The 24,734-nt window shown below is 47.8% G+C and overlaps 1 non-coding gene across 1 annotated transcript; it reads right to left on the bottom strand.

Annotated features, from left to right (window-relative positions):
- Positions 1-7,687: 7,687 nt before the first annotated feature.
- trnai-gau (transfer RNA isoleucine (anticodon GAU)) lies at positions 7,688-7,761 on the bottom strand. Its single transcript has one exon. It is a non-coding gene; the product is annotated as a tRNA-Ile (tRNA).
- Positions 7,762-24,734: the final 16,973 nt, after the last annotated feature.

Here is a 24,734-nt window from a genome sequence, read left to right as displayed (position 1 = left end):
CCCTGTAGTGCAGAAGGAGGCCATTCGGCCCATCAAGTCTGCACCAACCACAATCTCACCCAGGCCCTTTCTCCATAACCCCACATACTTACCTTACTAACACCCTGACACTAAGGGGCAATTTAGCATGGCCAATCCACCTAATCTGCACATCTTTTGAGTGTGGGAGGAAACCGGAGCACCCGGAGGAAACCCACGCAGACACAGGGAGAATGTGCAAACTCCATACAGATGGTGACCCAAGCCGGGAATCAAACCCTGGTCCCTGCCGCTGTGAAGCAGCAGTGCTAACCACTGTGCCACCGTGTCACCCCAAAATGTTTGCTCCCCATTGTTGTCGAGGATTGATAGGAGCAATGGTGTGACATATTCAGGGGTTGATCAGCCCCAGACTTGGTTACTACTCCAACCATGTCCGACCAGCCTCTCAAACTCTCAATGACAGAGGTTGAGGAGTGACCTGAGGTTGACAAGATTATGAGTGGCATGAAAAGAGTGGATAGTCAGATGCTCTTTCCTGGAGTAGAAAAGTCAAGTACTCGGGGACATAGGTTTAAGGTGCGTGGGGAAAAGTTTAGAGAAGATGTGCGAGACAAGTTTTTTACACAGAGGGTGGTGAATGTCTGGAACGCGCTGCCCGGGGAGGTGGTGGGAGCAGGTACGATAGCGGCATTTAAGGGGCATCTAGACAAATACATGAATAGGATGGGAATGGAAGGATACGGACTCTGTAAGTGCATACAGTTTTAGTTTAGGCAGGCATCATGATCGGCGCAGGCTTGGAGGGCCGAAGGGTCTGTTTCTGTGCTGTTGTTTTCTTCGTTCTTTGTTCTTTGTTCAACCTCGTAAATCTCAGATCATACAAAGCTCTGCCGTCTGTATGCCAAGTTGTGCCCGGACCTGTTCACCCATTACCCCTGCACTCAACAACGTACGTTAACGTCCAGTTTAGTAACGCCTCAAATTTCAAAGTCCCTCCAAAGCTTCATGCCTCCCTATCACTGTGACTTCCTCAAACCCAATATCCCATCCAAGATCTCTGCACTCCTCCGATTCTGGCCTCTTATGCATGTCCGATTTTGTGGAAGTGGTTAGCGCTGCTGCCTCACAGCACCAGGGTCCCGGGTTCGATTCCCGGCTCGGGTCACTGTCTGTGTGGAGTTTACACATTCTCCCCGTGTCTGCGTGAGTTTCCTCCGAGTGCTCTGGTTTCCTCCCACAGTCCAAATATGCACAGGTTAGGCGGCTCAGCCATGCTAAATTGCCCCTTAGTGTCCCTAAATGGATTAGTGTGGTAAAAACGTGGGGATAAGGGGATAGGACCTGGGTGGGATGCTCTTTCGGAGATACAATAGTGACTTTTCAGGGGCGTCTTGATAATTACATGAATAGGATGGGAATAGAGGGATATAGTCCCTGGAAGTGTAGGCGGTTATAGTTCAGTCGGACAGCATGGTCAGTGCAGGCCTGGAGGGCCGAAGGGCCTGGTCCTGTATTCTTCATTCTACGATCATCTTGCTAGTGCCAGTACAGAGTGAGACTGCGGATAGTTGGGAACCTGTCTCGGGGGCAGGGAATTCATATGGTGTTCGTGGAAGTGGAAATGACTAGGGTTGGGAAGCATTTTCCGATCGGGGCCATTGTGATCTCCTGGACTCGTTTCGATCGCCTCAGGGGGTCGGAGAGGAATTTCCCAGATTTTTTTTTTTTTCCCCATATTGGCCCTGGGGTTTTTCACTCTGGTTTTTCGCCTCTCCCTGGAGATCACATGGTCTGGAATGGGGGGGTGGGGGTAAGTTAATAGGTTGTAATGAACAAAGCATCATAGCTGTGAGGGACAGCTCGGTGGATAGGATATTGGTATGTAGATAGGCTGGAAAATTGGGCGGGGATCCTGGATTCAGGATTCAATCCTGGACCGGGGAGCGGCGCGGGCTTGGAGGGCCGAAGGGCCTGTTCCTATGCTGTATTGTTCTTTGTTCTTTGTATTGTAATTTTTTTTGTTCTTTGTAGTAAGTGCAGACTCAATGGGCCGAATGGCCTCCTTCTGCACTGTAGGGATTCAATGGAATCTATGAAATAATTGCTCCACCTTCAGCTGCCTGGGTCCAAAGTTCTGGAATCCTCTAAACCTCTCCACCTCTCTCTCCTCCTCTAAGATGGTTCCAAAGACCCAGCATTTTGACTGAGCTTCTGACCTCCTGATCACCTGATAAAGGCCAGAGTCAGATTTTTGTCCAATGGCAGCCCTCTGGGACATTTTAAAATGTCAAAAGGGCGCTGAATGAATGCAAGTTGTTGTTGGCAGTGAAATGGTCATCAGTAAATCCCTCTGAACCACGGGAGAGTCACGCAGCAACTCCGGGGGAGTACACTTTCCCAAGTGATCTCTGAACCAGCCTCAGATCAGTGTCATCTGCTGAGCATTGACAGCGATGGCCGTCTGCTCTTAATAAGTGAAAAATATTCACTTTGAATTGTGTTTCCCTTCGTTGCGTGGACCGAGTCCTGAGAATAGTTTCATGCCACGAAACGGAAGTTGGAGGAATGCCCTGTGGGCTCTCTTCAAAAGAAAATACCACATGTGGCATCCGTTGGTTGTAAACTAAGAAGCCCCGTGAGAGAGACTATTGTGACCATTATTCGCAGCAACTGGTTGAGGCATAAATGACAACCCCTGCACTGCTCGCCTTGTCCACCCCAGGCGATGGCCTCGTGGTATCATTGCTGGACTATTAATCCAGAAACTCAGCTAATGTTCTGGGGACCCGGGTTCGAATCCCACCACGGCAGATGGTGGAATTTGAATTCAATGAAAAAAATCTGGAATTAAGAATCTACTGATGACCATGAAACCATTGTCGATTGCTGGAAAAACCCATCTGATTCAGTCATGTCCTTTAGGGAAGGAAATCTGTTGTCCTTACCTGGTCTGGCCTACCTGTGACACCAGAGCCACAGCAATGCGGTTGACTCTCAACTGCCCTCAGGCAACTAGGAATGGGCAATAAATGCTGGCCAGCCAGCGACGCCCGTGTCCCATGAATGAATTTAAAAAAACTCTTCAGAGCTTGTGGGTTATAAAGTTTTGGCCTCTGGTGCATTCCTGAATTTAATCACTCCATCATTGGCGCCCATACTCTCACCAATCTTTACAGATGCACCATAGAAAGCATCCTTTCTGGCCGAATGTCTCACAGCTTGGTATGGCTCCTGCTCTGCCCGAGACCGCAAGAAACTACAAAGGGCTGTGAACATAGCCCAATCCATCACGCAAACCAGCCTCCCATCCATTGACTCCGTCTACACTTCCCGCTGCCTCGGAAAAAGCAGCCAGCATAATCAAGAGCCCCATGTTACCAGGGGGCACAGTGGTTAGCACTGCTGTCCCACAGCTCCAGCGACCCAGGTTCAATTCAGGCCTCGAGTCACTGTCTGTGTGGAGTTTGCACATTCTCCCCGTGTCTGCGTGGGTTTCCTCCTGGTGCTCCGGTTTCCTCTCACACTCCGAAAGACGTGCTGATTAGGTGCATTGGCCATGCTAAATTCTTCCTCAGTGTACCCGAACAGGCACCAGCGTGTGGCGACTATGGGATTTTCACAGTAACTTCATTGCAGTGTTAATGCAAGCCTACTTGTGACTGATAAATAAACTTTCCGGCCACGCTCACCCCAAAACTGGAAAATCCCACCCGAGGTCAACGGACCTCTGCATGATCCACCCCACACCCGCTATGATTCTCGTGACGGGCAGTGCAGGAAAATTCCAGACATTCTCTCTTCCACCTTCTTCTGTCGGGATAAAGATACAAAAGTCTGAGATCACGTACCGACCGACTCAAGAACAGCGTCTTCCCTGCTGCCATCAGACTTTTGAATGGACCTACTTTATATTAAGTTGATCTTTCTCTACACCCTCGCAATGACTGTAACACTACATCCTGCACTCTCTCCTTTCCTTCTCCCCTGTGTACTCTATGTTTTGTCTGTACAGCGCGCAAGAAACAATACTTGTCACTGTATTTTTTTTTTAAATATATCGCCATTTTGGAAATATATCACCGTTCCTTCGCAGTCACTGGCTCAAAATCCTGGAAATCCCTCCCTAATGGCATTGTGGGTCATCCCACAGCACGTGGACTGCAACGATTCAAGATGGCGGCTCACCACCACCTTCTCAAGGGGCAACTAGGGATGGGCAATAAATGCTGGCCTAGCCAGCGACGCCCAAGTCCCACGAATGAATAAAAAAACAACTGTATCCCAATACATGTGACAATAATAGATCAAATCAAAGTCAAATCAAACCATGCTATCCAATGCCTGGGCCGCAAGCTCTGGAATTCCCTCCTTGAACCTTTCCCCCTTTAAGACCCGCCTCAATAGCAACCTCTCTGACTGAGATTTAGATCAGCTGGTCTGACCTAAAACTAGCAGAAGGTCATTTGCTGTTAAACAGACCGCCGGATCATCATTTCCACTGAAGTCGAATTGGAGAGGACAAAGCAAGGTCTGTAGAAGCAATTTCACCTATTCTCCATCCCACAACAACAACTTACATTGTTGGATTTACAGTGTCTCCAACATCATAAAAAAAACCCAAAGAACTTCACAGGAGCATTATAAAACAAAGTATGACATTGAGGTACATTAGGAGATATTGGCTGGAATTCTCTGACCTCGCATGCGGCTGGGATATCCATAGAATCCCTACAGTGAAGAAGGAGGCCATTCGGCCCATCAAGTTTGTACCAACCCTCTGAAAGAGCATCTTATCCAGGCCCACCCTGCTCTATTCCTGTAACCCCGTACATTTCCTTGGCCAATCCACCTCACCTACTTTTCTTTGACACTAAGGGGCAATTTAGCATAGCCAATCCACTTAAGCTACACATCTTTGGACACCAAGGGGCAATTTAGCATGGCCAATCCACCTAACCTGCACATCTTTGGACTGTGGGAGGAAACCAGAGCACCCGGAGGAAACCCACGCAGACACGGGGAGAACATGTAAACTCTCACCAAATTCTGGTCTATTGCAGATCTTGGAGTAGTCACCTCTGTCTGGACATGTTCCTGGAGGTGGCATCTCTGGATCCTATGCCTCTGACTGCCCTCCTTGCCCCCTGTTGTCATATTCAGTTTGAGAGTGAGAAACATGGATCAGAAACAACTGTCATGAATATATATTGTAAATAACTGTGGCCTCAGCATTGATCCCTGTGGCACTCCACTAGTTACAGATTGCCATCCTGAAAATGCCCCGCTTATCCCAACTCTCTGTCTTCTATTAGTTAGCCAATCCTCTATCCATGCTAACCCCAACAGCACAGCCTCTTATCTTATGAAGTAGCTTTTTGTGCAGTCCATTATTGAATGCTTTTTGGAAATCCAAGTATATTACATCTACTGGTTCTCCTTTATCTATCTTGCTCATTACCACCTCAAAGAATCCTAATAAAATTGTCAGGTGTGATTTCCCCTTCATGAAGCCATGCTGACTCTGCTTGAGTACATTCTGTACTTCTAAATGCTCTGCTATGACATCCTTTATAACGGACTCTGACATTTTCCGATGGAATTTCTTCCCTCGGAGGATAGTGAATCTGTGGAAATCTTTACCGCAGGGGTCTGTGCAAGCTGGGCCATTAAATATGTTCAAGGCTGAGATAGACAGAATTTTTAATCAGCAAGGGAATCAAAAGTTATGGGGATAAGGCGGGAAAGTGCTGGAAAATAAAGTTAAAGTTTAAGTTTAAAGTTTATTAGTGTCGCAAGTAGGCTTACATTAACGCTGCAATGAAGTTACTGTGAAAATCCCCCAGTTGCCACACTCCGGCCCCTGTTCGGGTAACACTGAGGGAGAATTTAGCATGGCCAATGCACCTAACCAGAACATTTTTCGGATTGTGGCAGGAAACCAGAGCACCCAGAGAAAACCCACGCAGACATGGGGAGAACATGCAGACAGTGACCCAAGCCGGGAATCGAACCCGGGTCCCTGGCACTGTGAGGCAGCACCGTGTGGCACAGTGACACAGCTATCCACTGTGTCACCGTGCCACTCAGATGTGCAGGTTAGGTGGATTGGCCATGCTAAAGTGTCCCTTAGTGTCCCAAGATGTGTATGTAAGGGGGTTAGCAGGGTAAATATGTGGGGATACTAGGATAGGGCCTGGGTTAAATGATCTTTCAGAGAGTTGGTGCAGACTTGATGGGCCGAATGGGAGAACATGCAGAGTGCACGCAGACAGTGACGCAAGCTGAGAATTGAACCCGGGTCCCTGGCGCTGTGAGGCAGCAGTGCTGACCACTGTGCCACCGTGCTGCCCATAGGTTTAGAATAATAGATGTTTGATGGCTGGCACAGGCACAGCGGGCCGAAGGGCCTTTTCTGCGCGCTGTAAAACTCCAGGACTCTGTGACTCTAAAGCAGACTTTCATTTTGGCAAACTGAGAAACAGACACTCGATAAGATCTTTAGACAACGCAGGGTCAGACGGTTAACAATGTGACGGTTCAATCACTGCAGTGGGAGGGAAGAGAAGGAAAAAGCTGAAGTCAATTGTGTAAATGCTGCAGTTTTATCAACTCAAAAGAGTGAAAACAAAAATAGAACGGCTGCTAATCCAAAACAACATAAAAACTCAGAGACAAAGCTGGAAAGAGCAGCTGGAAAGAGCAGCTGGATTGAGCGGGTGGGTGAAAGGCCCAGGTATTTTTCTTACTCTTTTGTGGGACATGGGGCGTCGCTGGCTGGCCAGCATTTATTGCCCATCCCTAGTTACCTGAGGGCAGTTGAGAGTCAACCAGATTGCTGTGGCTCTGGAGTCACATGTAGGCCAGACCGGGCAAGGACGGCAGATTTCCTTCCCTAAAGGATATTGGTGAACCAGATGGGTTTTTCCGACAATCGACATTGTAAGCAGTCTCACAACACCAGGTTAAAGTCCAACAGGCTTATTTGCAATCATGAGCTTGTGGAGCGCTGCTCCTTCATCAGGTGGATGGGACCACTTCATGGTCATCAGTAGGTTCTTAATTCCAGATATTTTTTTTTATTGAACTCAAATTCCACCATCTGCTATGGTGGGATTCGAACCCGAGTCCCCAGAGCATTAGCTGAGTTTCTGGATTAATAGTCTAGCGATAATACCACTTGGCCATCGCCTCCCTTAAGATGGAAGCTAAGGTAGAAGTTGGAGAAGGCACTTGGAGATGTTTTATTCCAGCCTTAAAAACAACTTTATTTCCCGTTTCGCTATCCAGCTTTTCAATGTCCATAGCTGCTCTGCCAGGGCACAGAAGAGTTATACCACTAGATCACGAACTGGTCATTATAGAATCCTACAATGCAGAAGGAGGCCATTCGACTCATCGAGTCTGCACCGACCACAATCCCATCCAGGCCCTATCCCTGCAACCCCAATATTTACGCTGCTAATCCCCCTGACACTAAGTGGCAATTTCGCATGGCCAATCAACCTAACCTGCATATCTTTGGACTGTGGGAGGAAACCTGAGCACCCGGAGGAAACCCACGAGGAGAATGTGTGAACTCCACAAAGACAGCGACCCAAGCCGGGAACCGAGCCCAGGTCCCTGACGCTGTGAGGCAGCAGTGCTAACTCACTGTGCCTTCCAAAATGCAGCGCCAATTAGCAGAGAAAGCCAGCAGGTGGGCTCATACCGAAACCCAGGATCGAACCAGGGACCTTTAGATCTATCAGTCTAACACTCTCCCAACTGAGCTATTTCAGCTTATTCTAAGAGCTAGACGTTGGGTCTTTCAGAAGTTGTGAAGGAACACGGGGGTTGACTTTGTGAGACAACTAACCGGGCAACAGAATTAAGACAGTTGAGCAGTGGTATTTTTGCTGGACTAGTAATCTAGAGACCCAGAGCAAGATCTGAGGCCCTTAGTTCAAATCCCACCACAGCAGATGGTGAAATTTGAATTCACTAAAAATCTTGAAATTAAAACTCTCAGGGCGACTATGAAATCATTAAAAGGCGGTGGCACAGTGGTCAGCTCTGCTGCCTCACGGTGCCAGGGACCGGGTTTGATTCCGACCTTGGGTGACTGTCTGGGTGGGCTTTTCCGGCTGCGCTCGTCCCAAAACCGTAAAATTCCGCCCGTGGTCAACAGACATTTCCATGGTCTGCTCCTCGCCATCTCCGATTCCCATGGTGGGCGGAACAATGTGTGGAGTCTGCTCGTTCTCCCCATGTCTGCGTGGGTTTCCTCTGGATGCTCCCATTTCCTCCCACAGTAAATAGTCTCACAACACCAGATTAAAGTCCAACAGGTTTATTTGGTAGCACAAGCTTCCAGAGCGATGCCCCTTCATCGGGTGAGTGAAGAGTTGGGTTCATTTTCACCAAAATTCCTAGGATGTTCAGGTTAGGTGGATTGGCCATGGTAATTGTGTGAGGTTTCAGGGATAGGGCGGGGAGAGGGCCTGGGTAGGATGCTCTTTCAGAGAAGTGCAGCCTTGATGGGCCAAATGGCCTCTTCTGCACTGTAGGGATTCTAAGATGGTTCTATGATGGTTCAGCTACACATTTCATTTCTCTCATTGAGAGTCCATTTAAAATTCTCATCCTTGTTTTCCGATCCCTCCATTTCCTCGCTCTCCCCTATCTCAGTAATCTCCTCCAGCCCCATAGCTCTCCAAGATCTCTGCTTGATGAATATTGCCTGCAACCAATAATAATGGTGTTAACAAGTAAAACAAATAGAGTTTACTCAACTTATGTTGATTAATCTGCTTTTGCTAGAAGGAGGAAACCTTCATTGCGACACGGATCCAGTCTTGGAACTTTCTGCCGATGTTACATTCGAATAACAATCCCAAATAGTTTCATTATGAGGGCTCCCTGTCACGGTAGCACAGGGGCTAGCGCTTCTGCCTCACAGCACCAGGGACCCGGGTTCGATTCCCGGCTTGGGTCACTGTCTGTGTGGAGTTTGCACATTCTCCCCATGTCTGTGTGGGTTTCCTCCAGGTGCTCCAGTTCCCTCCCACACTCCAAAGATGTACAGGTTGGGTGGATTGGTCGTGCTAAATTGCCCCTTAGTGTCTCAAAATGTGCAGGTCGGGTGGATTAGCAGAGTAAATACATGGGGTTATGGGGGATAGAACCTGGTTGGGATGCTCTGTAGGCAAGTCGGTGCAGACTCGATGGGCCAAATGGCCTCCTCCTGAACTGTAGGGATTCTGTGATGACCTTCTCAATGCACATTTTGTTAGGGCAATAAAGTTGGCATTCAGAGTGATGGCCACATCCTCTGACTGACAAATGAAAGGCTACGGAAAGTTAACCCTTCACGCTGAATGTTAAAACTCTCATCTTTGAACAAAGAACAATACAGCACAGGAACAGGCCCTTCGGCCCAACTAGACCATTCGTTTGTATCCCTCTATTCCCAGCCTGTTCATGTGGCTATCTAGATAAGTCTTAAAGGATCCCAATGTGTCCGCCTCAATCACCTTGCTTGGCAGTGCATTCCAGGCCCCCACCACCCTCTGTGTAAAATACGTCCCCCTGACATCTGTGTTGAACCTTGCCCCTCTCACCTTAAACCCGTGATCCCTTGTGTTCGTCACCACCGACCTGGGAAAAAGCTTCCCACTGTTCACCCTATCTATGCCCTTCATAATTTTATACACCTTTATTAGGTCGCCCCTCATCCTCCGTCTTTCCAGGGAGAACATCCCCAGTTTACCCAATCTCTCCTCATAGCTAAGACCCTCCACACCAGGCAACATCCTGGTAAACCTTTTCTGTACTCTCTCCAAAGCCTCCATGTCCTTCTGGTAGTGTGGCGACCAGAACTGGACGCAGTTTTCCAAATGTGGCCTAACCATCGTTCTATACAGCTGCAACATCATATGCCAACTTTTATATTCCATGACCCATCCAATAAAGGCAAGCATGCCATATGTCTTCTTGACCACCCTCTCCACCTGTGCTGCCACCTTTAAGGATCTGTGGACTTGTACACCCAGGTCCCTCTGTGTGTCTATACTCCTGATGGTTCTGCCATTTATTGTATAGCTCCCCCTTACATTAGATCTACCGAAATGCATCACTTCGCATTTATCTGGATTAAATTCCATCTGCCATTTCTCCGCCCAATGTTCCAGCCTACCTATATCCTGCTGTATTCTCTGACAATGTTCATCACTATCCGCAACTCCAGCAATCTTTGTGTCGTCCGCAAACTTACTGATCACACCAGCTACATCTTCCTCCAAATCATTTATATATATCACAAACAGCAGAGGTCCCTGTACAGAGCCCTGCGGAACACCACTAGTCACAGACCTCCAACCGGAAAAAGACCCCTCCACTGTTACCCTCTGTCTTCTATGGCTAAGCCAGTTCTCCACCCATCTAGCGAGCTCACCTTTTATCCCATGAGATCTAACCTTTTGCACCAGCCTGCCATGAGGGACCTTGTCAAACGTTTTACTAAAATCCATATAGACTACATCCACGGCCCTTCCCTCGTCAATCGCTTTTGTCACCTCCTCAAAAAACTCAACCAAATTTGTGAGGCATGACCTCCCTCATACAAAACCATGCTGTCTATCGCGAATGAGATTATTCAGTTCTAAATGTGTATAGATCCTATCTCTAAGAATCTTCTCCAACAATTTCCCTACCATGGACGTCAAGCTCACCAGCCTATAATTGCCCGGTTTATCCTTGCTACCCTTCTTATATAACGGGACCACATTTGCTATCCTCCAATCCTCTGGGACCTCACCTGTGTCCAGTGAAGAGACAAAGATTTCTGTTAGAGGCCCAGCAATTTCATCTCTTGCCTCCCTGAGGAGTCTAGGATAGATGCCATCTGGCCCTGGGGATTTGTCTGTCTTAATGTTTCCTAAAAAACCTCACACTTCCTTTGCTTTCAACTCCCTCTGTGGCTTCGTACCTCTCTATCTCAGTCCTCCCCTCCGACCACACCCACCCTCTGAACTCTCAGAGCTTCTCCAATGATTAATTCTATCCCACTTTTAATTGTCCAAACATTGGTGGCCATGTCTCCAGTTGCCTAAGCCCTAAGTTCTGGGATTTCCTCTGTGTGTTTCTGAACCTCGCTACCTCCTTCTCTTCTTCAAAGATGCCACTGAGAATGAACCTCTCTGACCAAACCTTTCATAGAATCATAGAATCCCTACAGTGCCGAAGGAGGTCATTCGGCCCATCGAGGCTGCACCGACCGCAATCCCACCCAGGCCCTATCCCCATAACCCCACATATTTAACCTAGCTAATCACTAAGGGTGACTGACACTAAGGGGCAATTTAGCACGGCCAATCAACCTAACCTGCACATCTTTTGACGGTGGGAGGAAACTGGAGCACCCGGAGGAAACCTACGCGGACATGGGGAGAACATGCAAACTCCACACAGACAGTGACCTGAGGCTGGAATTGAACCCCGGTCCCTGGCGCTGTGAGGCAATAGTGCTAACCACTGTGCCACCTTGCCCACTGGATGGGCAAAAAAAGTTGGCTTACGTCAACATGGCAATGAAGTTACTGTGAAAATCCCCCAGTCACCACACTCCGGCGCCTGTTCGGGTACACTGAGGGAGAATTTAGCACGGCCAATGCACCTAACCAGCACGTCTTTGAGACTGTGGGAGGAAACCGGAGCACCCGGAGGAAACCCACGCAGACACGGGGAGAACGTGTAAACTCCACACAGACAATAATGTGAAGCTGGAATTGAACCCAGGTCCCTGACGCTGTGAGGCTGTGCCACCGTGCTGCTCAACCTTTGATCAGCTGTCCTAATAACCCCTTATGTGGCTCGGAATTAAACTTGGTAACATTTGTGTGCAGTGCCATGGGGTGTTTTACTGTGTTAAAGGTGTTAGTTATTGTTACTGAACACTGTCAGTGCAGGTGAGATAGAGCCGCAACATCCTCTACTCACTGGTTAAGAAAGTTCCTTTCCCACGCATGAAAGAATGTCTGCAATGCTGGATTGGCAAGGGAATCTTTCCACCCTACAGGGATTATTAAACACACAAAGTCATGTCCAAGCTATGTGAGTGAGTTATGATAAACCTACAACTTGCTGATGTGCTGTTTTAGTGCATCATCAGGCTATTAAAAACTCCTCAGAGAGTGGGAACAATGGCTGCTCCATCTGTCTTTCTGGTTAATCTCATGTTCAGACTGAGGGGATGCTATCGCAGCATTTACAGCTTTCTTTCTCTTCAATGTGAGCTCAGGTGCTCCCAGACCATGCGAGGAAACAGCCACAGATGTCCTTGCATGCTGGCATCAACCCACCATCCAGATAGACAGACTCCTGGAATATGTCAAAGAGTCACAGAGCGCCTCAGGGGAGAACGTGCAGACTCCGCACGTTCTCCGGGAATCGAACCCGGGTCCCTGGCGCTGTGAGGCAGCAGTGTTAACCACTGTGCCACCCCGTGCCAAAACAGAATCAATAGTAACATTTGATCAGGTGGATTGACCATGTTAATTTGCCCCTTTGTGTCCCAAGGTGAGACAGTTAGGGAGATTAGTGGGGTAAATACATGTGGTTATGGGAATAGGGCGGGGGGGGAGGGGAAGGTGGGTCTGGGTAAGATGCTCTGCCAGAGAGTCGGGGCAGACTCGATGGGTCGAATGGCCTACTTCTGCACCGTAGAGATTCTCTGATTTAACAAGAAGAACGAGAGGCAATCTTATTAAAGTTTAAGATTCTGAGGGTGGATATCAGGAGGTTTCCTCTTCTGTTGGCGGGGGGGATTGGGAGGACTAGAACTAGGGGACACAGTTATAGAATAAGAGGTCTCCATGGCTTCACTTGGAAGTTGCAACTCTCAATGTTCTGCACAGGTGGGCTATTGATGCTACCTTTACTAAGCGACACTGTAACAGGATGAGCCTTTCGTAACACATTCTGCTCTTTAAGCATAGTCTGTTCAAGAGACTCCAGGGTTCAAAGCACTAAGAGCTAATAGACTGGGCAGTCCTCCAAAATCTGCAGTGTGGCATTAATTCATCACTTCACTTGCAACCTTTGATGTAGGTGCTTTGCCTTGGGCGAAAGCAGAGACTGCTCACCCTAGACAGATTCAGGGCCTTTCAATGGGAGGATTTGACTGGTTCAACCCGGCTTAGAGTTAACGATATCTCCACTGTTGGCTGTTTTCTGCTTTCTCCCAGGGTCTCATCCAAGGGGATGGGGAAGGGGTCAGTTTCTACTGACGTAAAGTAGAGTAAAAGTCAAGTTTATTTATTAGTCACAAGTAGGCTTACATTAGCACTGCAATGAAGGTACTGTGGAATTCCCCTCTGGCGCCTGTTTGGGTACACTGAAGGAGAATTTAGCACGGCCAATGCACCTAACCAGCACGCCTTTCGGACTGTGGGAGGAAACCAGAGCACCTGGAGGAAACCCATGCAGACACGGGGAGAATGTGCAGACTCCGCACAGCCAGTGACCCAAGACGGGAATCGAACCCGGGCCCCTGGCGCTGTGAGGCAGCAGTGCTAAACACTGTGCCAACGTGCCGCGTCCGACCCTGGGAACTGATCATGTTATGCTAAACCCTTATCGACCAATCGTTTGGCCTCAGTTGCAGCATGGTGGCCAATTCTGGGTTGCCACAACTTACGGAGAATGTCAGGGTGTTGAAGAGGGTGCACAGGACATTTACGAGAATGGTGCCAGTAACGAGGGACTTCAGTTACATCAGCAAACTGAGAGGCTGGGGTTGTTCTCCTTGTAGCAGGACAAACCCCGGGAGTGTGGGCTGCAGCAGGAGAGGAATGCATGGAAAGAGTTAAACTGACAGCGCTGTCGTATCCACATTCACTGACAAATTACAAATAACTACATCTCAGTCAGCACTAACACGCAGCAACCACAAGAGAATTTATATCACTTATCAAGGCTCCAAAAAGTCTTGAGGAGCCATTGTGCCTCTGGAAAATTAATCAAGTATCAGAGAGATGCGGACAATTAACACGCTATCAAAATCAGTTTGACAAACACAACGCTTTGATATTGTAAACAGGTAGACAGGAAATGTCCAGAAAATGATTAAAGCTAAAGCACACGGGACAATGGATCGGTATAATGTGATCAAAAACAGAACTGTAACAAATTCAAAGTAACAATATGATGACCGAATGTAAATGTAGCACTTTGTAACATGAAAAATTATAAGAATATATAAGAACCTATGATTAGCAGAGTAGCTCGGAAGCAAGCTGGAATTACAGCCACAACTTCTGCTCTCCCTCACACGTGTTGAGTAAAGCTGTTTTTGCTGAAATTTTACACTGTCTCGGAAGCATGGTGGCACAGTGGTTAGCACTGCTGCCTCACAAGCGCCAGGGACTCGGGTTCAATTCCAGCCTTGGTTCACTGTCTGTGCAGAGTCTGCATGTTCTCCCCATGTCTGTGCGGGTTTTCTCCGGGTGCTCTGGTTTCCTCCCACAGTTCAAAGATGTGCGGGTTAGGTGGATTGGCCATGCTAAATTGACCCTAGTGTCAGGGGGATTAGCAGGGTAAATGCGTGGGGTTGCAGGTTTAGGGCCTGGGTGGGATTGTGGTCAGTACAGACTCGGTGGGCTGAAGGGCCTCCTTCTGTACTGTAGTGATTCCATGAAAAGGAACTTTTGAGTACAGGAGTAAAGAGAGGGTAAATTGGCTTGCTTTGCTAAAAGAAAACTGGCATAAGCAGGATGGGCTGAATGGCCTCCTTTTGTCTTGTATTACACACAGTTTTGGTCCCCGTATTTGGAGAAAAATGTAGTGGTATTGGAGGCAGTTCAGAGGAGGTTCACTAGATTGATTCCAGAGATGAGGGGTTTGTCGTATGAAGAGAGATTGAACAGTTTAGGCCGATACTCTCTGGAATTTAGAAGAATGAGGGGAGATCAAATTGAGGTATTCAAGATGACAAAAGGTATGGATAAAGTAGACGTGGAGTGGATGCTTCTTCTTGTGGGACATTCTAGGACGAGAGGTTATAATCTTAGGATAAGGGGCAGCAAATTTTAAGCAGAGTTGAGGAGAAACTACTTCTCCCAAAGGGTTGTGAATCTGTGGAATTCGCTACCCCAAAGTGCGGTGGATGCTGGGACAGTGAGTAAATTTAAGGAGGAGTTAGACAGATTTTTAATTGGTAATGGGTTGAAGCGTTATGGGGAGAAGGCAGGAAAATGGGGATGAGGAGCATATCAGCCATGATCGAATGGAGGAGCCGACTCGACGGGCCGAATGGCCTAATTCTGCCCCTGTATCTTATGAACTTATGAGTTCCATGATTCTATGATGGCAATCTATTCAACTGTGGGGTTGTCACAGTTCAGCTCTGGTCAGGCCCATCCTCACCTGGCTGAGAGGTGAACGTCTCAGGATAACCACTTGGACGAGTGGTGGGACTTAACACTGACAACTGTCCAGACATGGGGGAGGAAAGTGAAATATGACAATGCTTTACATTTGATATCGCAATGCTACAATTTGGGAGCTTGTAGCGAATCTTGAAATAGCGGAGGTAGGGGAGAACTTCTGGTGTCCAGATCACCAACAACCTGCCCTGGTCCCCCATGCCGACACTATAATTAAGAAAGCCCACCAAAACCGTTACTTTCTCAGAAGACTAAGGAAATTTGGCATGTCAGCTACGACTCTCACCAACTTTTACAGATGCACCATAGAAAGCATTCTTTCTGGTTGTATCACAGCTTGGTATGGCTCCTGCTCTGCCCAAGACCGCAAGGAACTACAAAGAGTCGTGAATGTAGCCCAATCCATCACGCAAACCAGCCTCCCATCCATTGACTCTGTCTACACTTCCCGCTGCCTCAGAAAAGCAGCCAGCATAATTAAGGACCTCACGCACCCCGGACATTCTCTCTTCAACCTTCTTCCATCAGGAAAAAGATACAAAAGTCTGAGGTCACGTACCAACCGACTCAAGAACAGCTTCTTCCCTGCTGCTGTCAGACTTTTGAATGGACCTACCTCACATTAAATTGATCTTTCTCTACACCCTAGCTATGACTGTAACACTACATTCTGCACTCTCTCCTTTCCTTTTCTATGAAGGGTATGCTTTGTCTGTATAGCGGGCAAGAAACAACACTTTTCACTGTATGTTAATACATGTGACAATAATAAATCAAATCAAAATCAAATTGAATTAAGTGGGGTGCTGGAAGGGAGAGAGCATGCTTATTTTATTAATTCGCTGATGGAGTGTGGCTGTGGGTAGCAAGGCCAGCATTTATATTCCATCCTTAATTGCTCTTGAGAAGGTGGTGGTGAACCTTCTTCAAGAACCCACCACAGTCCCTGTGGTGTAGGTACACCCGCAGTGCTGTTAGGGAGGGAGTTCCAGGATTTTGACGCAGCGACAGTGAAGGAACGGCCGATATATTTCCAAGTCAGGATGGCGAGTGGCTTAGAGGGGAACTTGCAGGTGGTGGTGTTCCCATGTATCTGCATCTTCTAGATGGCTGTAGATTTGGGAGGTGCTGTCGAGAGCTCTTTGCATGTGTTTACCTTCTGGAATGTTGAATTATTGCTGTTGTTATTAAAGTTATTGTTGAACCATGACTGTTCCTTTTCCTTCTCCGTGATTTCTATAAGTCTTGAGGCTCAAAGGATCGAGGAATATGGTGGAGGAAGGCAGGATCAGGATATTGAATCAAAATAAATGGTGTAGCAAGCTCGAAGGGCCGAATGGCCTACTGCTGCTTCTATTTTCTATGTTTCTATCAATGTTGAGTTGAATTCTGAGCCCCTCCATCTCTGACCTCTTGAGCAATTCCCATTTTAATCACTCCAACTTGGATGCCAGGTTTGCAGCCTTTAGAGCTTCTTCCGTAAGCTTCACCTCACTGCCCTTAAACATTGCGACCTCCTTGACCAGACTGCCTGTCAGCTGTCCAAATGTCTGCTTCAATGTCAAGTAGCATTTGATGATGCGCTTGTGAAGCACTTTGGGGTATATCCAGATCACCAACAGTCTGTCCTGGTCCCCCCATGCCGACGCTATACTTTAGAAAACCCACCAACGCCGCAACTTTCTCAAACAACTAAGGAAATTTGGCATGTCCGCCACAACTCTCACCAACATTTACAGATGCACCATAGAAAGCATTCTTTCTGGTTGTATCACAGCTTGGTATGGCTCCTGCTCTGCCCAAGACCACAAGAAACTACAAAAGGTCGTGAATCCATCACACAAACCAGCCTCCCATCCATTGACTCTGTCTACACTTCCCGCTGCCTCGGGAAAGCAGCCAGCATAATTAAGGACCCTGCGCACCCCGGACATTCTCTCTTCAACCTTCTTCCGTCGGGAAAAGGTACAAAAGTCACGTACCAACCGACTCATGAACAGTTTCTTCCCTGCTGCCATCAGACTTTTGAATGGACCTACCTCGCATTAAGTTGATCTTTCTCTACACCCTAGCTATGACTGTAACACTACATTCTGCACTCTCCCATTTCCTTCTCTATGAACGGTATGCTTTGTCTGTGTAGCGTGCAAGAAATAATATACTAATGCATGTGACAGTAATAAATCAAATCAAATCAAAATCATTTAGCTGCAGTAAAGGAAGTTTTTGTTCTGTGGTTTGGAAAATAGCAAAATAGAACATGATGTGGAGATGCCGGCGTTGGACTGGAGTGGGCACAGTAAGAACCAAGAACAAAGAAAATTACAGTACAGGAACAGGCCCTTCGGCCCTCCAAGCCTGCACTGGTCATGCTGCCCGACTGAACTAAAACCCCCGACCCTTCCGGGGAAGAAGTCTCACAACACCAGGTTAAAGTCCAACAGGTTTATTTGGTAGCATGAGCTTTCGGAGCGTTGCCCCTTCATCAGGTGAGTGGGAGTTGGGTTCACAAACAGGGTAGATATAGACACAAACTCAATTACAAGATAATGGTTGGAATGCGAGTCTTTACAGGTAATCAAGTCTTTAGAGGTGCAGACAATGTGAGTGGAGAGAGGGTTGAGCACAGGTTAAAGAGATGTGAATTGTCTCCAGCCAGGACAGTTAGTGAGATTTTGCAAGCCCAGGCAAGTCGTGGGGGTTACAGGTAGTGTGACATGAACCCAAGATCCAGGTTGAGACCGTCCTCATGTGTGCGGAACAAACTGGAACAATTGGTTAAATGCCATCTTTCTCTTTGTAGAAACCACTTTTCTGGCCTGAGAAAGTAGCAAAGTCCAGACTGTCATCAGCCCAGTTCCCTCAGACCGGCATACTAAAGCTCATCACTGAAGCTCCCCTGTTCCACCGACTGCCTGCTGCCTCTCTCCTATCCTTCAGGATCTTAACATCTGCTTTGCGATCTCGTGCTTAGTGCAGTTCTGTCCCCGTTTCCCATCTCCATATCTCCTCCCTCGTTACACCGACTGGGACGCCCTCCTCTGTATAAGGTGCTGGTGAGGCCACACCTGGAGTACTGTGTACAGTTTTGGTCTCCTTACTTGAGAAAGGATATACTGGCACTGGAGGGGGTGCAGAGGAGATTCACTAGGTTGATTCCGGAGTTGAGAGGGTTGGCTTATGAGGAGAGACTGAGTAGACTGGGGCTATACTCATTGGAATTTAGAAGAATGAGGGGAGATCTTATAGAAACATATAAGATTATGAAGGGAATAGATAAGATAGAAGCAGGGAAGTTGTTTCCACTGGCGGGTGAAACTAGAACTAGGGGGCATGGCCTCAAAATAAGGTGAAGCAGATTTAGGACTGAGTTGAGGAGGAACTTCTTCACCCAATGGGTTGTGAATCTGTGGAATTCCCTGCCCAGTGAAGCAGTTGAGGCTACCTCATTGAATGTTTTTAAGGCAAGGATAGATAAACTTTTGAACAGTAAAGGAATTTAGGGTTATGGTGAGTGGGCGGGTAAGTGGAGCTGAGTCCACGAAAAGATTAGCCATGATCTTATTGAATGGCGGAGCAGGCTTGAGGGGCCAGATGGCCTACTCCCGCTCCTAGTTCTTATGCTCTCACGTTCTCCCAGAGTTGGAAATCAGCTCTTGATGGAAGTGGCTGGAGTGTTTTTATTGTTGGTCGTCTGCTGCCATCTTGTGGCCATTTAACTCCTTGCGGTGGAGACAGTCTGCCGGCAATGGGCAGCCGAGGCTGGTGAGTGGGTCGCATGAGTAGTCCTCCTTCTTTTGAGTGGGCCGCAAGATGGAAATGGGACTTGTTCACTAACCGTGACCCCATGAATCAGATTAAACACATTTAATACACGCCGAATATTTCATAGTGAGTTATAGAAAATGCTCAATCATTTGCATATTAATAGAACTGTCATCAACTTCAAAAGGTAAAAACAAAAGAAATATTTGCGCTTTGAATGCAGAGGGGGTGCCCGGCTCTCACAGTCAATGTTGTGAGCGATCAGCACGCACCTCACTTCACTGGCCTTTGCTTTAAGTGTGAATCAGTCACATCGGTAGGAAAAAAGGCTACCCAGATGGCAACCCTACTCCTGGGCAACGGTCAACAAAATGTCTGGTGGGGCCGCACTCAGAATCCAGATGGGCCACATGTGGCCCCCGGGCCCCCAGGTCACCCACCACTGGCCGACGCTGAGGTTAACACTGAGTTCAGAACGTGGCCTTTCATATTGGTGTTACGCTGTAAACTAAACACAACCAGAAGGGGGCGGCACACTTCACTTCGTGGGACAGGAAGGGGGGAGGTGAAAGTTTGGCCAAAGGTGGGAAGGTTTTCCGAGGTAGGGAGGATAAAGTGGATCTCACTGGGAGAGGGATAAGCCCAGTGAGGTGGGGGGGAGCAAGGTGACTAGGGTCAAGAGGTGAAAGATTTGCATTCATATAGCACCTGTCACAAACACCTGAAAGTTCTCTACAGTCAATGAAATGCTTTTCAAGTGCGCTCACTGATGTAATACTGGACAAACAGCAGACAATTTGTGCACAGCACACTCCCGCAAATGTGATAATGACCAGAGTACTCTGTTTACTTGAGGTTGAGAGAGGAATAAATATTGGGGAGGACACCGGGGACCTCTCCCCTACTCCTCTTCAACATAGTGGCCTGGCATCTTCAGTACCAGCCTGAGAAGGCAGACAAGGCCTCAATTTAGGGCCTCATCTGAAAGACAGCAGCTCCAACTGTGCTCCAACTCCCTCAGTGTCAGACTTGCATTCAAGTCCTGGAATCGTTGAATCATACGGTGCAGAAGAGGCCCTTCGGCCCATCGAGTCTGCACCGACACACAAGAAACACCTGACCTTTCACCTAATCCCTTTTACCAGCACTGGGCCCATAGCCCTGAATGTTATGACGTGCCAAGTGCTCATCCAGGTACTTTTTAAGGGATGTGAGGCATCCCGCCTCCACCATCCTCCCAGGCAGCGCATTCCAGATCATCACCACCCCCTGGGTAAAATCATAGAATCTACGGCACGGAGACAGGCCTTTCGGCCCAAACTGGTCCATGCCGACCAAAAAGCCCATCTAAGCTAGCCCCATTTGCCTGTATTTGGCCCATAACTGGGCGGCACGGTGGCACAGTGGTTAGCACTGCTGCTTCACAGCGCCAGAGACCCAGGTTTGATTCCTGGCTTGGGTCACTGTCTGTGTGGAGTTTGCACATTCTCCCCATGTCTGCATGGGTTTCCTCCGGGTGCTCTGGTTTCCTCCTCTAGTCTGAAAGATGTGCTGGTTGGGTGCATTGACCCGAAGAGTTGCCAGACTGGCGACTAGGGGAATTTCACAGTAACTTCATTGCAGTGTTAATGTAAGCCTTACTTGTGACTAATAAATACTTTATTTTATCCCTCTAAACCTTTCGCTATATCCAGGTACCTGTCCAAATGCCATTTAAATATTGTCACTGTCCCTGCCTCAACCTCTTCCTCCGGCTCATTCCACATACATATCACCCTCTGTGTAAAAAAGCTGCTCCTCAGGTTCTCATTAATCCTTCCCCCCCCCCCTCTTAGCTTAAACCTATGCCCTCTAGTTCTCGATTTCCCCAACCCTGGGAAAAAGACTGAGTGCATTCACCCTATCCATGCCTCCCATGATCTTATACACCTCTATAAGGTCACCCCTCACATCCCCTCTAAACCTCCTGCCCCCTCACCTTGAGCCTATGTCCTCTCGTGACTGACCCTTCAACTAAAGGGAACTCTGTCCATTCCCCTCATAATCTTCACCCACAGATCCCCCCTCCCACCCTTGGTCCCGAATGGGCCAAACACTTTCACTCGTTATCCTCTTCCCATTGATATAACCCTCAAAGTCAACAAAACAAAGGAGATTGTCATCGGCTTCAAGAAGAGTAGAGGAGAATATGCCCCTGTCCACATCAACGGGGATGAAGTAGAAATGGTCGAAAGCTTCAAGTTTTTAGGTGTCCAGATCACCAACAACCTGTCCTGGTCCCCCCATGCCGACGCTATAGTTAAGAAAGCCCCACCAATGCCTCTACTTTCTCAGAAGACTAAGGAAATTTCATGTCAGCTACGGCTCTCACCAACTTTTACAGATGCGCCATAGAAAGCATTCTTTCTGGTTGTATCACAGCTTGGTGTGGCACCTGCTCTGCTCAAGACCACAAGAAACTACAAAAGGTTATGAATGTAGCCCAATCCATCACGCAAACCAGCCTTCCATCCATTGATTCTGTCTACACTTCCCGCTGCCTCGGCAAAGCAGCCAGCATAATTAAGGACCCCACGAATCCTGGACATTCTCTCTTGTACCTTTCTTTTGTTGGAAAAAAGATACAAAAGTCTGAGGTCACGTACCAACTGATTCAAGAACAGCTTCTTCCCTGCTGCTGTCAGACCTACCTACCTTAAGCTGATCTTTCTCTGCACCCTCGCTATGACTGTAACACAACATTCTGCACTCCCTCTGGTATTGAGGGTGTTGGGGAGAGTTATGGAACAAAGAGATCTAGGGGTACATGTTCATAGCTCTTGAAAGTGGAGTCACAGGTGGACAGAGTGGTGAAGAAGGCATTCAGCATACTTGGTTTCATTGGTCAGAACACTGAATACAGGAGTCGGGACGTCTTGTTGAAGTTGTACAAGATATTGGTAAGGCCACATTTGGAATACTGTGTACAGTTCTGGTCACCCTATTATAGAAAGGATATCATTAAACTCGAAAGAGCGCAGAAAAGATTTACCAGGATGCTACTGGGACTTGATGGTTTGAGTTATGAGGAGAGGCTGGATAGACTGGGACATTTTTCCTCTGGAGCGTAGGAGGCTGAGGGGTGATCTTATAGAGGTCTATAAAATAATGAGGGGTATAGATCAGCTAGATAGTCAATATCTTTTCCCAAAGGTAGGGGAGTCTAAAACTAGAGGGCATAGGTTTAAGGGTCCCTAGGGGCAATTTCTTCACACAGAGGGTGGTGAGTGTCTGGAACGAGCTGCCAGAGGTAGTAGTAGAGGCGGGTACAATTTTAAAAAGCGTTTAGACAGTTACATGGGTAAGATGGGTATAGAGGGACATGGGCCAAAAGCTGGCAATTGGGAGTAACTTAGGGGTTAAAAAAAGGGGCAGCATAGACAAGATGGGCCAAAGGGTCTGTTTCCATGCTGTAAACCTCTACGACTCTTTGACTCGCATTTCCTTCTCTATGAACAGTATGCTTTGTCTGTATAGCACGCAAGAAACAATACTTTTCACTGCATACCAATACACGTGACAATAATAAATCAAATCAAATATAATTATAGGAGTAAGAGGAAAGTCAAATTGGTTTGTGCATTTGAGGGAAGGTGGGGTTGAGGGGAATTCATTAACAGAGGGGGATAAATGGAGAGAGATTCCTGCTGCAGAGGCGTTCCGGAGCCAGGATTCACCAACGTGTTGCACATGCAGAGTTGGCCAGCTAGGAGGGGGGGAGCCTTTGATGCTCCATCGCCTCTTGATGGGTTAACAGGACTTACACTGCAGATCACACAAGCAGGACTCGTCAGGAAAGGGAAGTGTTTCCGTCCAGAGCTTATTCTTGGTAGCACTTATGGACTACAAGTGCGACAGAAAATAGGAACCAGAGGAGAACCTGATCCCTGCACAGGGAAAGTTTCAGCTAACCTGGGCTGTTGGGCAGAGAGAGAGAGAGAGGTGCCCATTGCAGGAGGCAGCACTCTGCAGCATTGCCAAGGTAAAGACTGACATCTGTGCAACTGAGCTGGAGAGTTCCCAGTCCTGTTTAAAAGTTCTCTGAGGGCAAATACGTGGGACTGCAGGAAGGGGAAGGAGGAAGATGAATTTCTAATGTGTCTTTTTGATAGCAAGCAGAGATATTAAAACAATATAGCCGTACATACAAAGCTCCCCTTAAAATAGCTTGGAGAATCTAGCCTGTGGCAGTTCCAGTGAGTGCTGACTGTTGAAGATAAATGTCTCCAGACAAACTGCTTCCTTATGAGGGGGTGGAGGATTATTTTATTTGCTTGCTTTCTGTCTTATTTTTTAAAAAAACTTTCTGCCACCTACCCACACAGACCCTCCAGTCCCCCCCCCCCCCCCCAGAGCTTGCACAGACTCGGGATGTCTTGGTGTGTGTTTTGGAAGCTGGGGGGAGAGGGGGGCAGGGGAGGGGGGGAAATTCCTGGCAGAAACCGTGCCATGCCTCAGCTTCTTTGCTCTGGTGAAAGCTATGCCCCCCCACCCCCAGGATCAGTACCCTGTCATAATTATGGGTGGCACTGTTTCCTCACAGCGCCAGGGACCCGGGTTCGATTCCCGGCTTGGGTCACTGTGTGGAGTTTGCACATTCTCCCCGTGTCAGCGTGGGTTTCCTCCGGGTGCTCCGGTTTCCTCCCACAGTCCAAAGGTGTGCAGGTTAGGTGGATTGGCCATGCTAAATTGCCCCTTAGTATCCCAAGATGTGTAAATTAGGCGGATTAGCTGTGCTAAATTGCCCCTTAGTGTCCAAAGATGTGCAGGTTAGGTGGATTGGCCGTGCTAAATTGCCCCTTAGTGTCCAAAGATGTGCAGGTTAGGTGGATTGCCCATGCTAATTTGCCCCTTAGTGTCCCTGGATGTACAGGTTAGGGGGATTGGCCATGCTAAATTGCCCCTTAGTGTCCCTAGATGTGCAGGTTAGGGGGATTAACTATGGGGTTATGGGGGTAGGGCCTGGGTAAAATGCTCTGTCAGAGAGTCAGTGCAGACTCGATGGGCCGTGTGGCCTCCTTCTGCAGTGTAGAGATTCTATAAATCTATCGCCAGGCTGCTCACTTGCCCTGTTCAGGGGCAAACCTTAAACCTTCGATGGCAGAATAAGCAATCAAGGGGTTAGATTTTTTTCAAAATGATGCAGAGATTAAGAAAAATAAGCAAATGCAAAATCTTTGTCGCCATCTCCTTTCTTGTGCTCAGGGGTAGATCGTGGCATAGTGATTGACGCTTGTCTGGCTGTCATTGGCATCCAGAGGCCCAAACACGGCTCTATGATACAGGTTCAAACCCCGTCTTGGCAACTGGTGGAATTTAAATTCAATGAATAAATCTGGAATATAAAGCCTGTCTCAGTAATGGCAACTATCGTCAATTGTGGTAAATATCCATCTGGGTCACCAACATCCTTCAGGGAAGGAAATCTGTCGTCCTTACCTGGTCTGGCCTACATGTGACTCCAAAGACATAGCAATGTGGTTGACTCTCAACTAGTGGCATGGTGGCACAGTGGTTAGCACTGCT

This window comes from Mustelus asterias, chromosome 3 (assembly GCF_964213995.1).
Source record: "Mustelus asterias chromosome 3, sMusAst1.hap1.1, whole genome shotgun sequence".
NCBI lineage: Eukaryota > Metazoa > Chordata > Chondrichthyes > Carcharhiniformes > Triakidae > Mustelus > Mustelus asterias.
Note: the sequence above shows the minus strand (reverse complement) of the source record. Positions and strands in the feature narration are given on the sequence as shown.